The sequence below is a fragment of the Polypterus senegalus genome, chromosome 8 (assembly GCF_016835505.1).
Source record: "Polypterus senegalus isolate Bchr_013 chromosome 8, ASM1683550v1, whole genome shotgun sequence".
NCBI classification, from domain to species: domain Eukaryota; kingdom Metazoa; phylum Chordata; class Cladistia; order Polypteriformes; family Polypteridae; genus Polypterus; species Polypterus senegalus.
The window spans coordinates 174,445,848-174,461,335 of NC_053161.1; the positions used below are offsets into that span (position 1 = coordinate 174,445,848).

General features: G+C 37.8%; 1 protein-coding gene across 1 annotated transcript in view; it reads left to right on the forward strand.

The window, feature by feature from the left end:
- The first annotated feature begins 2,895 nt into the window (after positions 1 to 2,895).
- Positions 2,896 to 15,488, forward strand: part of LOC120534714 (zinc finger protein 271-like) — a 113,975-nt gene continuing 101,382 nt past the window's right edge. The window contains exons 1-2 of the mRNA XM_039762299.1: positions 2,896 to 3,050; positions 13,347 to 13,792. The gene's annotated coding sequence lies outside the window, so the exon portion shown is untranslated. The remainder of the gene's footprint in view (positions 3,051 to 13,346; positions 13,793 to 15,488) is intronic.

A 15,488-nucleotide genomic window follows, 5' to 3' on the forward strand; every position in this document is an offset into this window, starting at 1 on the left:
ACATTTCAGTTGATATGGTTAAAGTACAATTCAGGTAGTTGCTGAGAATTAATTATTGTTCTTGTGGATTGCTGTGATTTCCTTTGTCTGATACATAGTGTCAAAGATATATTGTCATATATTAACTTTATATATATGAAAAGATTAGGTAAATCATTCAACCTTTTTATGGAACACTTAATTTTGTTCAAAACCGTACGTCATATAGTATACACCTATAAATATAATGTTTTCGTCTTCATTAGGAGAATACAACAATGATACTCTTGTATCAATTAAACCATTTTAATGTGCATATGTCAAACAACATATTTCATCCGCCGCAGTAAGGACAGTAGTAGTAGTTCAGTTGTGCAGAGCTCGTTAATTATCCGGATTAGGTGGCTCAGTGTTGTTGTCGCTCAGGTTCGCGTCGCTGATCCTCCTCTTGTGAAAGTTTTTTTTTCTATTCCTCCATTTAACAAGCTTGGACGGATAGCGAGCGAATCGAGCTATCGAGGGAAGGTTGGGCCACCGTAGTCGGGCAGGGGGCACACATCCCTAATTATATTGTGTATGTAAAGAGTTTCACTGTAAAACGTAATAAACTTCATATTTGTGTGTTTGGAGACCCTGGTGTCGTACTGAATTTGTATTTAAGAAAAACAAACTACTGTCCAGCATGCTAAATGTGTCTTTTCGTTTCTGATCGCTATACGGCACTTCCAACTTGGGACAATTCGCTATAAACAGTTTCAGCCAACCAGTGCCTTCTAAACATGCAGAACGACAGTGTGAACCTTTATTATTACGGAGCAGCATCTTCGTTTCAGTCAGTCATTGTCCTGTTAGACTATTTACTGTTAAGTGCTGCTTGAGCTACCGTTTATAGTACAACAGGTGGCCTACCTAGTTCTTAAATCGATATTGAAATGCACACACAAGTCTCCTAAATTATTTATTGAAATGCCTATATTTACTGTGTCCGTTTTAGGAAGTTGTAGTTTTTACTTGTTCCCGTTATTAGGAATTATAATTTCTCAGTGTCACATATTATTAATTACTACTCGCGAGTCCCATATCATTGAGATTCTGTTTTATATTCTGTATAAGCAAACTTTTAAATGGAGCGTTAATTGATCCAACAATAGCAGACTTGTCATCTTCTTAAAATGACTTTATTCATTTGATATTGACAATTAATCATAAGGTCAAACATCAAGGAGGATTTGAGTTTGCATGGACTGCGCTGTTTCTTTTTTTTCGTGACATCGCGTCAGTAGAGAGTGCGTCACGTTAACAATGCATTCTGTCCTAAATGACAGCGCACACACTTTGTAATATTTCCTAAAGGCCAATGTGTCTCAATTTTCTCATTAATATATTTTGACAGTGTATTTTAGTGAGAATGATTATAAACATATTACCTATGTTCATTTCCCATGTAGATATGTAACGTTTGGTGAGAATAAATAAAAAAGTAACAACACATATAATAGTTATGTTGCATTGTTTATGATTAACAAAATTCATCGTTTATCTGAAATGTTCTACTTATACAGTCGATTTATTCCACTTCTGAAGGTGTACATCGTCGGTATTCTCCATTGCATTTGCCCCCGAGTGTAACGTGTGCCAGTGCAACTGAGGGGTGGCAGACGAGCTCACGTAATGGGTGACAAGGCACATTCTCATCCTGATGCCCAGGCTCTTGTCTTAAATATTCCCATCTTGTGCTTTTTCTCGTTCCTGCAAGTTTACTATTATTATTGGACATGTAGAGGAAATGTGTGTCGTATTTTATGTCTATGAAAGGAAGGACGGTAAAGCCTTGAATGAAACTGAGTGTTGATGGTTTGGGTAACAAGACAGGTAAGGAGCAGAGAACATTGAATGAGACATTGACTGCGGGGGATTGTGTAACTGGAAGATGGTTTAAGAATACAGAAACGTCAAAATCTTAGTGTTTGAGTAATTCTATTTACGTCAATTCTTTACTCTGTTGTGCTGCACTTCGGAAGATTACTTATTTAAACCCAACCAGCGCAGCCTTTGATAAGATGAATTCACAAGTAAAGGATGTTGCTGACAAAGTCAGATGCTTTTTTGAAAGTTTGGCTCCAGATGTGCTTATCCAGCTGCTCCTTCTTGTCAGCACTTGAGTGATCTTTACGTTCACCTCTGGATGAATTCGCAAAGTTTCTTTACAATTTTTTGTCTCATTAACATAGAAATCCCGAGGCTTTCCTAAAATTGCAGAAGACACTGTTGATGGCGCTGATTCTGTTTTAAAGACAGTTGTGATTAGTTATGCAGAACACGCTTTTACTCACATTGCTTTTTGGAAATCAATAATACAAATCAGCAACAGATCTGGGAATCACTGAATAGTAGAAACGTTTAATGAGGAATTCTTGCGCATATACTGGTGTAATGACCACGTCGGCTTTAGTGAAGCATTTCTTAGCCTCTGTGATATGATCGACATGGGGTAGAATAGATTCTAGATTGTTATAATACGTGCTACCTTACGCAAAATATGCTCATCGATTTGTTACAGATTCTTGGTGGACACAATTCCACACCGAGGAAAAAGGTGCTCCATATAAATCGTTCATAATGTCTCCAAAATATATTTGTTAACTTTCAGACAAGTACTACTTAACTGTTATATACAAAATCCTTATTTCAACATATGCGAGCCCAAACTAGGATTTGAACTCGGGTGAGCGTATTTTATCAACATAGCACAGACAACCGCTTTTACGCTTTGAGCCAAAGCACCTAGCAGACTAGTTACTGACCAAATCGACTGCTGACTGCACAGATATCAATGACGTCATTACGGAAGCGTGCTGAAAATCCCGTGACGGGCGATTTTGAAGCAAGCCTCGAAGTGGTGCTTCGATCTCGCGACACAGTATCGAAATTCTCGGAGTACTTTGACCCGTGGCGTCACCGGAAGCGGCAGATACGGAAGTCTGCTCGCGCTTCTCGCTTGTATGCAGCGAAGCGAAACAGGCTGCTGAGTAGGTTGGCTTTAAAAGTATCACATCGCACACAGGGTGAAGGTAAGTGACATGTGTTTGGGGCCGTCATGTTATGAATGTGGAGTTTTTCATTTGCTGCAGACGGAGTCAGTTTTGAAAGAAAGTCATTACCGAGAGACGGAGGGTAAGTATTCGTGGTTTGGGTACGTTAGTTTACGAATGCGTGAGTTTATACCCGCTCCAGTCAAAGTAACTAAGTAGAGGTAAGCAGGCCATTTGTGTCTATCACAAACACACACAGCGCTTTAATGTGTACTTTTCTTTCTTCTTTGTCAATTCCGTTGTGTTCGTGATCGGTCGGCATTTCAGAAAGCAGCGAGGAGTTAGTCGGGCTTCTGATCAGAAAAAGACAAACGAGAACTGAAACAAACTGGCGTCCGCGACCATGGAGAAAAGTCGAAGTGCATGCGAAACCAAGAACGAAAACAAATGTATAGAGGGAGAGAAAGTGTAGCGCTGTCGTGCTGGTATTCCTCGGGTGTAACCCGCCTGGAGAAGTCTAAATGTAATGTTCGTATCTGTTGAAGACGGGCGTCCATAATCAGTATGTGTGTATTTATATACACGGCTTAGCATTCTGAAACCTGCTTAATTCAGTGTAGTCGGCGTATATTTACATGCATTGCATGGGTGAACAATTAAATGTACTGTATGTTGTATTATTTCTCTTTTAGCCTGTGTCATAGGTGAAAAAGCCTATGTTTTGCTGCTACAATCCAAAACGTCGTTAGTATTACTGGCTTACAGTTCCTGCAAAATTAATTTTATGGTCTGTATGCATTCTCCATGTGTCCCCTATTTTATTTATTTTTTTTTCAATCCTTGTTTCTAAAGATTTCCTGGTTTAGTAGGCTGGCAGACCTAACCTGACTAACTTTGGTGGTGGATACGCATGCAGTTGTACCCAATGATGGCCCGTAGTCCGTTCCTACCCTGCACAACTACTCTGATTTTCTTCCCATATCTCAATAACCTCAGTTTCTGTAAGCTTTGTCCTAGATACAGAAATGAGGTGGATGGTAAACCTCATATGGCGGCTGCTCGCTACTTGTAGTTTTATCACACTGAGCTCAGCCAGGGTCTGTGGGTCACCTTTTTGTGCCACTAGGAACTCTTAAGTGAAGACCACAGACTGGCCTGACATCCCTCTTCTCAGCAAGGCTCTGCTTGATTTAATTAAAATCTTTATGAGGGTCAGTAATTGGTTGTTCTTTGACTGACCCCTCCCCATGGGGGTTACCCATGGTACTTTGGTCAATGAGGAGTACCGATCTCCAGACATTGGAGCACTAAGGATGAGTGAGGCAGTCAAGGTCTCAATACTGGGAGAAGTTATTTAGTAGGAGTTTATTACTATTTTTAAATGTTTTTTTTTTTTTTTTATGGTTTTGTGTGTTTGCGTAAAACATTTAATTACATATGATGGATCTGATAAGCTTAATGCTGGATTTGTGTTGTTCTGTTTCAGAGACTTAGAAGTAAGATCTACAAACATTCGTTAAGACTTGCACTATTTAGTTGCTGTCCGCCATTATTATTAAGCATTTTTGTCCAGACAGTTTTATTTCTAAGCTCTCTGCTCACACGTATGATGCCCATTATATACGACACTCCTTGAGTCTTCAAACTGTGAGGTCAAAATTGATGTTCTAGCTGTGGACAGAAGTAGATTATATTAGAAAAGAATTCAATAAAGAGGGCAGGAAAAGATTATGTGAATTAAGAAAAGTCCACAATGATGCTGATTCACTGAGTATTTTACTTCACATATTCACTGGGATTATATTTAATTAGTTGTCTTTGAATTTGAGGAGGAAATTTTCAGAAATAATAGTTTTTATTACTGTGAAGTTCTTCCAAAGTTTGATTACTTACAGTAGACATCAGAAGCCGCTACATTGACAGTAAACCCCCAATTTAGTAGTGAGCAGCCATTGTAGCAGTGTATTAGTTTAAATAAGTACAAGCCTTATATTTTTTAAAAGGGTCTCTACCTATCTGTGTGATTTGTAAAACTTCTTTAATGTTTTAAATTAGTGAGTTGAGATTTTTTAGCTCCTACTGATACCTGCCACTGTTGTATTTGTTTTTTACACTTGCAGTGTTCTTTCTACTGTACTGATAAGCTCAAATTTTTTCATGTTTTATAAATTTAGTAAAAGTTGGAAACCTGTGGTTGATACGGCCTTCCAAAATAAAGATTAGATGTTTGTCTTATTAAAAACTGTTCCTCGTGTGCCGTAATCCTACTGCTATCCCTCACTTTTTATAATCTTTTCGTCTTTAAATGTGCTTTAGCAACTCTTTGTAATTTGTAACCAATATGTATATCCTAAATTGACGACCCGCTCTTCTGTATTTACATCTACTGATTTGACAAAATGTCTGCCTGCAAAGTCCTTTCAGTTGCCCGACATGAAGAGCACACCATAGTTTGAGCTCAGATGTTCATATAATGACATCGTGTCCTCTCGCTGTTTAATAGTACTGTGATTATGTTTTACCTTATTAAATGTAGAGCCCCCCCACCATATTTTTTTTAGGGCTACGCTACCCCATGCCAGCTTAGTTCAGAACTGGGGATGTTCAAATCGTAGCACAGGCCAATATCACTGGTTATTTCTGTTTCTAAGAATTTGTTTGAAATGTCATATTAAAGCTTGAATTGCCATCTTATCAGAGTTGTTATGGTCAGGTTTAAAAGTTTTAGGAAAAATACAAGTTGAATCAAACTTTAATCAAAACTCCACATAATTAATATTAATAAGTCTGTATGAATTCTCAAAGGAAGCATAGAAAATGTGTTGTGAATTACAAATTAAAAAGCTAACAAAAATCCAGTAGACCATGTTCACCACAAACTGAAGGTCATGTAACACAGGCTAACAAGAAAGTGCTGACAATTGAAATACTGTATTTGAATTCTTCCAAGTAAGCGAGTGTTTGTGTGAGACGTAGTGTAGGATCGTTTACTTTTTATTAAAAAAAAAAAATACATCTACATATGCCAAGAATACATGACAATTGATATAAGCAATAGAAGGCCTGCAGTTCTTAGTTTTTAATACGCAGGATAAAATCGGAAAAAGCTACACATAGAAAATTGAATACCAAACTGAGATTACGTTAAGAATTCTTCTCAGAGCAGTTGATTTAGTTAATGGTTTGTTTTTGTTGAGAATACAAACCTATTAGTGTAGTTGAGTTTATTTAATAATAGATTGGTTCATACTGTGGACAAAGTTTTCAGACCAGACAGCAGGTGAAACAATAAAGCAGCTTTATTATTTATTATTGAGATTCACAGTGAGAGAAGTTTCAGAAAAGCAGACAATCAATACATGAAAGTGTCAGGGCTCCTCTGAACCCCGGCTGTTGGGTGGGGTCCCGTTTTATACCCCTAGAATACGTGATTTAATATCAATATAAAATGCAACAGTCAACACTTTTATTATTCACAATCCTTGAGCCCCTGCTGAAACTTGATTTCTTGGCTCCTTGTGTTATGGCTTTCAGATGTAAGCTAAGGAACAATGTGATAAGGCTGGCTCATGTGTGGAATGCATAGACCTTCAAATATTGTTCTGTTTGCTGAAACAAAGCAGGCTTCTACAAGCTGACTGCTCAGATATGAATTAGTACAAGGGAACGAAGAGAACATTCGTCTTCCACAATACCAACTGTATTCTGCAAATGATGGTATCCATTTCTTATTTTTGTGCTAGTATTTGGTAGGATGCTGATTCAAATCTCTTTACTACCAGAAGGACCCTTGAGCGATGCCCTTAACTTGAAAATTTTTTCAGGGGCTCTTGCTGTACAATGGCCGATCCCACACTCTGTCCCATAAAGGTCATGCGAAACGACAATATTGCGCCAGGGATTATTACAGTGTACCAAATAAAAAAAATAAAATAAAAACATATATATATATATACACAAACACATACATACACACAGTATAACTTGTAGTTACAGAGTTATTAACTGAGTTAATGGATGTATTATCAACATGTAATTGTACAGTATATAGCAGCTTTGAAAAGGGGACTGACTACGATTATTTAATTTATGCTCAATAATGTACTTCTCCAAAAATAGCAGTCAAACGCTCAACTACATTTACCTTTATTTATTTAGGTGATGCCTTTATTCAAGGTGACTTACAATATTTATGATACAATTGGTTACGTTTCTTTTTTGGTTAAAAATAAACCTGTAGGATAGAATGTTCAGCTCCTTCACCGAACATACAAGCATCTCTTACGTCAAGAGAGTTATTGCATACTGTTTTATTAACTAGTTAGTATTAGTGCAATATTTTTAGGCAGGAATTCTCTCATTTTACTTTTAATAAGGTAACAATAGAGTCAACACCATAAGTTGGCCATTGAAATGTCACTGGTGTGTCAGCGTTTTGATTTAATTAGTGCAATATAAAGTTATCTTGTCTGATATGTTTAATCAATTTATAGATACAAAACTATTATATACACACACATACATTAGTCACATTGATGTGGTCAACTTTATGGTAAGGGGAAAACACATCTGGGATGGAGTCATATACCATTATACACTTATCTAATTGAAAGGCCTCCACATCTAATGGAAATGATGCCCTGCCTCATTTGATTTGTTAATTGCTATTTTCTTGCCATTATCACTGGAATATTGTCCAAGTAGTACTTTAGGAGGTGTAGTAACAGTCTGGTCCAACTCTGCTTTAAGACACACAGAGGGCTTGTAAGTAATTAACACAAGTTGGGACACCTGTGCAAATTGTTTGCTTCAACGTTCACAGCTTCATTTACTTGAATTTCTGCAGAACATCTGTAGGTTGTAACTGATTAGTTTTCCCTGAAATTCCCTTTTTCAGTTGTTGCTAACAATAAACTTTAAATGTAATCCCCTGACCGTTTACTGCTTACCTTTTGACTGGCAGTGGTCCTGTCTGAAATATAACTTAATTAAAAAGAAAAAAAAAAGATTCTATGAATCTCAAGAAAAGCGTGTTTGTATATATGTATGTAGTTGGATACAGAGAAGCTAATAACTTAAATGTTTATCAGGCAGTAGAGGACTTTGTGAGATCAACAAGACAGTGGTTGGAAAAAGGAGAAAAAAATAAAACAACTTTTTTTAGGGGTAAAATGAACATGCTGTGAAAGCTCATAATTTATGTTTTGTTCTTTTTGAGAATCCTACATTAATTGAAGAATTTACTACCCTTTTTTATATAAACACCTTTATATTAGATAGTAATCTTGACGAGGTCGTTGAAATATTTGGATCCTATCATATAAATATAAATGAAATAGGCCATCAAGAATTTAAAAATAATAAATCACTTGGGAACGATGACCTAACCTCAGAATTTTATAAAATGTTTACAGATCACATTTCATATTTTTTACTTCAACTTTCAGAGAAATGTGGGATAAATGACCTTGTTGACGAATGTCAGTCACGTTATGTTAAAGATCTTTATATTTCTAATAATTTCTGTTTGATTTTAGACTTGACTGAATATAATGAATTGCTTTCTGGAGACCCAGTGATTCCATTTCTGGATTTTCAAAGGGTATTTGACACAAAAAGACATGAATTTATATTTTGACAAAATTTATGAATATGGGCAACTGTACAAAAAATTTAAATCGAATTGTTTTTTAAAAGCAATAATGATGGTTTATAAGTGAAGTAACGGCTCACTGAAAGTGTCTCATGGAATCTCCCCACAATATGAAATTCACAGAGGAATTTGTCAACATTGCCCCTTATCACCCATACCCCCCGCGTTTTCTCCTTATGTCTCAAATTCTTAAGTTTGTTGGTCACTCAAAGAGAACTTTTAAAATGTCAGTGAAGTTCAAACAGCACTTGATGTTATTAAAACATTTTAATGCAAATGTGAACTACTGTGAAATTCCAGCTACTTACTTGGAAATTAAAATCAACAACAACAACAAGTGGAAACAGTGTGCTAGACCTTAATCCAGTTGCTACTCCATTAAGAAAACAATTAACTCATGGCTGAGTAGAGATCTGACTGTTCATGGCAGATTCTTACTACCAAAAGCTAAATGCTTATCTCATATTTCCTCTTCATTTTCAACTCTATAAATTTCAGACTCCTCTTGTACTCTTCTTTTCATTGCCAGCCTTTAGCAATTGAAAAATAAAACTAGTAAAAGTTTAATAGACGTCCTTGAACTTAATCATCAGTTTGTGTAACGTTAATGCAGGTGTCTAGCAGATGTCACTAGGGAGGTGAGTGTTGAATGCTTCATCCTGATTTCCAACGCAGTTGCTTTAAATGTCTTAATGCTTCTTGAGGCTTCCCTCTGCCCATTACTACTTTACACTGCTGATAAGTCTTCATCTTTCGTCTGCTCCCGTTAGGGGTTGACACAGAGTATCATTGCAATAGTTATTTTTTCTTTCCAGTATTTAAATAATGTGCAATAACTCGGTTTAGTTATTCTTTCCATTTGTATATAGCATTGCAGAACTTTTCTTCCAACTTTTTGCACCATTTGTTTGTTTCTCTGTTTATTTACTTGTTGTGTTCTACATATAATCCTGCACTGACGGAGCTGCTTTTAATCTCATTGTACTTGTGTATAGTGACAATAAAAGGCATTTTCATTTTTCCATCTCTTTCTGTCCTCTTCCTCTGTCACACTCATCACCTTCATGTCCTCTCTCAGCACATCTGTAAACCTTCTCTTAAGCCTTCCTCTTTTCCTCCTGCTTCCCAGCTCTATCTTTATCATTCTTCTCCCAATATTCCCAGCATCTCTCCTGTGCATCAAACCGACATAATCTCGCCTCTCTGACTTTGTCTCCAAACCTGAGCTGACCCTCTATTGTCATCTTTTCTAATCCTGTCCATCCTCATCACACCCAATGCAAATCTTAGCATCTCTAAGTCTGCCACCTTCAGCTCTGTCTCCTACTTTCTGGTGAGTACCACCCATGTAACTTAGCTGGTCTCACTACCGTCCTGTAGAGCTTCCCTTTCACTCTTGCTGATACCCTTCTGTCACAAATCACTCCTGACACTCTTCTCCACCGTGCCTGCACTCTTTTTCAGTTCTTTTCCACAATCCCAATTACTCTGTATTATTGATCCCAAGTATTTAAACTCATCCACCTTCTCCAACTCTACTCTTTGCATCCTCACCATTCCACTGACCTCCCTCTCATTCACACACATTTTCTGTCTTGTTCCTACTGACCTTCGTTTCTCTCTTCTCTAGAGCAGATCTCCACCTCTCCTCACGTTAATAACTGGCAAAGGTTGGCCATTAACTTTCTGCACACTTTGTGCTATGGATTTACTTTTAAATTTGCCTGTTTTACCCAACAATTTACACTCAAAAGCCACTAATGACAAAGTGAAGAAATGTCTTCTGAAAGGTTTCGAAATGTAATGCAAATCAAGAAACTGAATCTCTCATTCATGTAAGTATCCAGACTCATAAAAGCCCCCTTGGCAACAGTTCCAGCTTTGAGTCTTCCTAAGTAAGTCTCTATAGGCTGAGCACACCTGGATTTGAGCAGTTTATTGAATTTATCTTGGCAGATCTTCTCACTCCTGTGTGCTGTTTCAGAGTTTTGTAAAGTTATTTTATGGTGGCTGGAGTGCCAATCATGCTGGCAACCCCCAGGTTTTCCCTGTAAGTCGGAGGACCACTTTTAGGTCCGGATGCAGTTTAATGTCATACCCATGACTGAACAGGGTATTGCCAACAAGGATCATGAGCTGTTTTGTCATGTGATAGGTGTGGCAACACACTGTACCAATGCATGGTCCCCATCCTATGTGACCTGAGTTTTTCGCAAGCTCTGTTAGATTGTATGGGAAGCATCTGAAAATCTGTCTGGTATCTCCACAGCTGTTCTATGGGGTTTAAGTATGGTCTTTAGCTGGACCACACTTGGACACTCAAAAGCTTGCCCCAAAGCCAGCACTCCATATCATGATGCTGCCAACACCCCATAGCATGATGCTGCCAACACCATGCTTCAATGAAGGGATGATATTAGGCAGATGATGAGCAGTGCTGTACTTTCTGCCAGAGACAGTGCTTGGAATTTTACCCAAATAGTTTAAATTCTGTCTCATGCAACCATAGAATATTTTCCTCATGCTCTCAGTGTCCTTTAAATGTCAGTTGGCAAACTCCAAGTGGTCCGTTTATATACTTTTTACTCAATAGTGACTTCCATGTAGCCACTCTACCATAAATGCCTGATTGATGGAGTGCTGCCAAGATGTTCGTTCTTCTAACCGGTTCTCCTGACTTCTGAAGCTCTGTTACAGCAACCATTAGGTTTTTGATCACCTTCATGACCAATGCCTATCTTGGAGTGTTACTCTGTTTGGCTGGACTGCACATTCAAGGTGAAATCCTGGTGGTACCAAACTTCCATTTCACAATTATTGAGTCCAAAGTCTTAATGGAAATGCCCACAGCTTTAAAAGTGTTTTTTATATCCTTATCTGTACATCACCACAATTTGATTGCAGAGGTCCACAGAGAATTCCTCTGACATCTTGGCTTAGGTTTTGTTTTTGCATACCGTTTGAATTGTGAGGCTTTACACACACAGGTACACGTGTGCTTTTCTTAACAATGTCAAATGAAGTCAGTTTGTCACAGGTGGTCTCCAATGAGGTTCTAGACACATCTCAAGAAGAATGAAAGTGAGAAATAATATTTAGAATTAAGGAGTTTCAGAGTTCAGATTATAAGAGTGTTTCACTTATGCATTAATAAGAAGGTGCTGTGCATTTACTGACAATATAACATTACATCTTTCATAAAGTGAAATAAGATTCTTAACTTGTATCTGTCACTTAGCCATTGAAGTGTTGTAACCCTGATGGTGCAGAACAATAGGGAAGTACATGTTTTGCAAAGTGCTTTCTCTGTACCTGTCTTGCAAAACTAGCCAGCTGAATTACATAGCCTAAGGTGGGTGGGGAGCCTGGGTGAGTTTGCCGACAGTTCCTCTTATCTAAATACTACCGTGTACTTCTGCACATAGTGATCTAATGTGTCATCTTAAGCTACTTGCAAACTTTGCATGACCTCAAAATGAACTGCCATACTTCCTCTTTTTATTTAGTAAACAAGTTATGTATAAAAAGAGGGAAACTCCCTGCTGATGGGTGGCTGTCTGTAGCAAACTGAGCTGACAGCTGCTGCGACTTCCTGCTCACCTAGGATAAAGAAATTGCTTTTTACCTTACATTGGTGTCCGTCTCCTGTCGTTCTTGACTTTCAGTGACAACAAAAGCAAACAGGATGCACCTGAACACAATCTGAAGAGCTACAGCAAAGGGTCTGAATACTTCTGCTGTTGAAATCAGAGAATACAGTTTTTATACTTTTTTGAAAATGTATTTTCATGTTGTCATCATGGGTTATTGACTGTACATTGATGGGGAAAAGTGTCAAATGTATCCTTTTAAAATTAAACCTGCAACACAATAAAGTGTGCAGAAAGTAAAGGCTGTGAATACTTGATGAAACCTCCATACGGTTTATGTAAACTGCTTAATCCAGTTTAAATAGCATACATTTCCATGCATTGAGTGGGATTGGATTTCTTTCTCTCCCTAATCCTATCCCACCGTACTTTACGATTTTATATCATTTGCTGCTAAAGTTCAACTGTTAATGCCTGATAATGAGTATTAAAGAAGTTATTAACAATTCCGTGTTACTGCCTCACAGCTCCAGTAGTGCGAGTTTAAACCTCAGCCTGTTTACTTCCCATGTGCAGTTTTCATGTGTTCCCAGTTTCTGCCATTATTATTATTATTGTTATTATTTTTTCTGCAACGTTGTAATGATTCACTGACAAATCTAACAAGGTAGTTTTAGATCAATGCTAAGTGTTTTGACTTTCGTATCATTTCCAGCTTTCAGACCGCAGTATTGGTACCAATAACAGTTATCCCTACATGCCACCTAACCTCTCTCCTCTTATCAAGATCCTCTTTGAGTAGAATATTCCTGAAGATTAGTTATTGGTTGCTACTTACAGTATCTGGTTTCTTCTCTTAGGATTACCCACAGCAGATTGGTTGTCTTGTTTCAGCTTATTGGACATTCCCTCCGCTCCCAGAATTGTTTCACATCTGATAATTTGAAATAAAGAGTAATGTTACTGTCAGCATGCTATGAACGGTCAATGTTTATATAAACCTTACAGAGAGGGTGTTGTGAAATGACATTCAAGTGACTTCAGATCTCAGTTTTGAAGTTTTAATGAAGTTAATTCCTGTTCTTTTTACAGAGAATAAAAAGCTGATATTTAGTGTAACATCTCAATGGATGTGAAACGGGAGAGCTGTGATGTGGACACAAATATCATGGATATTAAGGAGGAGAACTGTGAGTTGGAGTCCATCTACCTTAAACAGGAAAGTCTGTTCATTAAGGAGGAGAGCAGTGAACTGCAGGCAGTGGGCATTAAAGAAGACGAAGAAGAGAAGTCCGTCAGTATTGAGACGCTTAACCATACAAATCTGGACAGTGTAAAAGAAGACAACCTTCATGATGGGTGTCAAGATGGAGTGGTGACCAGATTAAACTCTTCTCAAAGCAGACACTGTTCATCTCCAGAGCCTTCTGTCAATGTGAAGACTGAATCATTACAGTCTAAAGCAAAGAGGACTAAGAAAACTACATCTGTTAGAGCTCAGGAGAATCCGCCAATATCTGCAAAGATGTGTGGAAAAAGTAAGTGCAAAATAAAAAATGGGCAACTTTTTGGATTGGGGTTTATGGGCTTGAAAGGTCTGGTCTTGAGGTTTTTATGAGAAATACTGTGTTTTATTGTGTTCTTTAGTGTAGTTTGAGATTTCATCATTGTTTATGTAAGGTTTAGCAATTTTTCAGGCAAAAGTCCTAAAACAAGTCCTTGGTAAAGAATGCTATACAAATGTACAGCTGCAGTAAAGGGTTGTGAACCTTTTGGAATTTTCTGGATATCTGCTTCAATTCATCTTAACAATGTGGTCTGATCTTCAACTATAATCCAAATACAGGCCAGCACACTTGTCCTAAGCTAATAACACACAAACACATCATTTTAACATTCGCAGTCCACTCTGTGACCCTCCTATATTTACCGACTGGTTGACCCTTCTTTAATAGTAATGGCCTCCACCAAACCACCAAGTGGAGGCAAAGGAAAAACATACTATTTATTTAATTAAACCGTGGTATAATCAACAAAAGGTAGTTAATCGACTGACATAGCGTGTTGGAGAAACTTGATAGCTCACGTTCACAAAATCGCACAGTGCCGGAAATACAAAAAGAAGTCGCATATCAAAGTCGCTGTGAAAAGGCGAGTCATAACCCACCGTCTGAGTGACATATGAAAGCTTATTAGGGTACAGAGAAAAAAAGGCACACAGTGGGGGAAAAAGCACGAAATGTCAACTTCAGTCTCGAAAGTTCCACTTTAATCATGTAGTTTATTTTGTTATTAAAGTAGAATATCATAAACTTCATCATAAAATCGTTTGTTTAACCAGTTTCTCAAATCACAAAATAATTAAAGTAGCACGCTAAACGCTTTGTTTTGTATGTGATCTTCTATGTGCTCTATGTGTGTCAATTACTACTTGTTTCTTAAACCGGCTCTCTTCCTCCAACTGGACACAGAATGCATTACATTCATGATATTACAGCTCTCTGAATAACTAAAATACTGAGATGTATACGTGATATAATTTTCATGATGATAGGAGTTAAAGCATGTTATTAAACATGGGTTTCACGGCGCAGTGATTGTGTGCGAACTTCGATGAAATAATTTATTGCAGCAGTACTCATGGGTTGCTCAAGGCTTGTCGGCGCCCTGGGCAGAGGGATAATCGGTGGCCCCTTCACCCGCCGATGTCAATATGGTATCTTATGCACGGTGGTTGGCCACGTCCGTTGCGGACACTGCATAGCCGCCTCGTGCTCATGACACAAGCATTTCACTTTTACCTAAATTTGTTGCTGCGTTTTTTGCTGTGTTATTTTCTCTTTTTGTTTTATATTCAATACATATTGGCGTAGCCACCCCTGCAAGTCCTTGTTTTTCTTTCTCCAAGTAAACGATCGCCACACAATCAGCTCTGTAATAGACGTTAAGCCATCTGTAAGCTTAGAGCACCGATTATTCAAAACGTTTAAGGAACATTGAAATATCTTCGTGGTACATGTTTAATTATTCTATCTTTCACGCCAGTCCCAGTGATGAATATAGATTATTTAAATGAAGTTAAAGTTTTATCTATACTAATAAAAGGCAAAGCCCTCACTCACTCACTCACTCACTCATCACTAATTCTCCAACTTCCCGTGTGGGTGGAAGGCTGAAATTTGGCAGGTTCATTCCTTACAGCTTCCTTACAAAAGTTGGGCAGGTTTTATATCG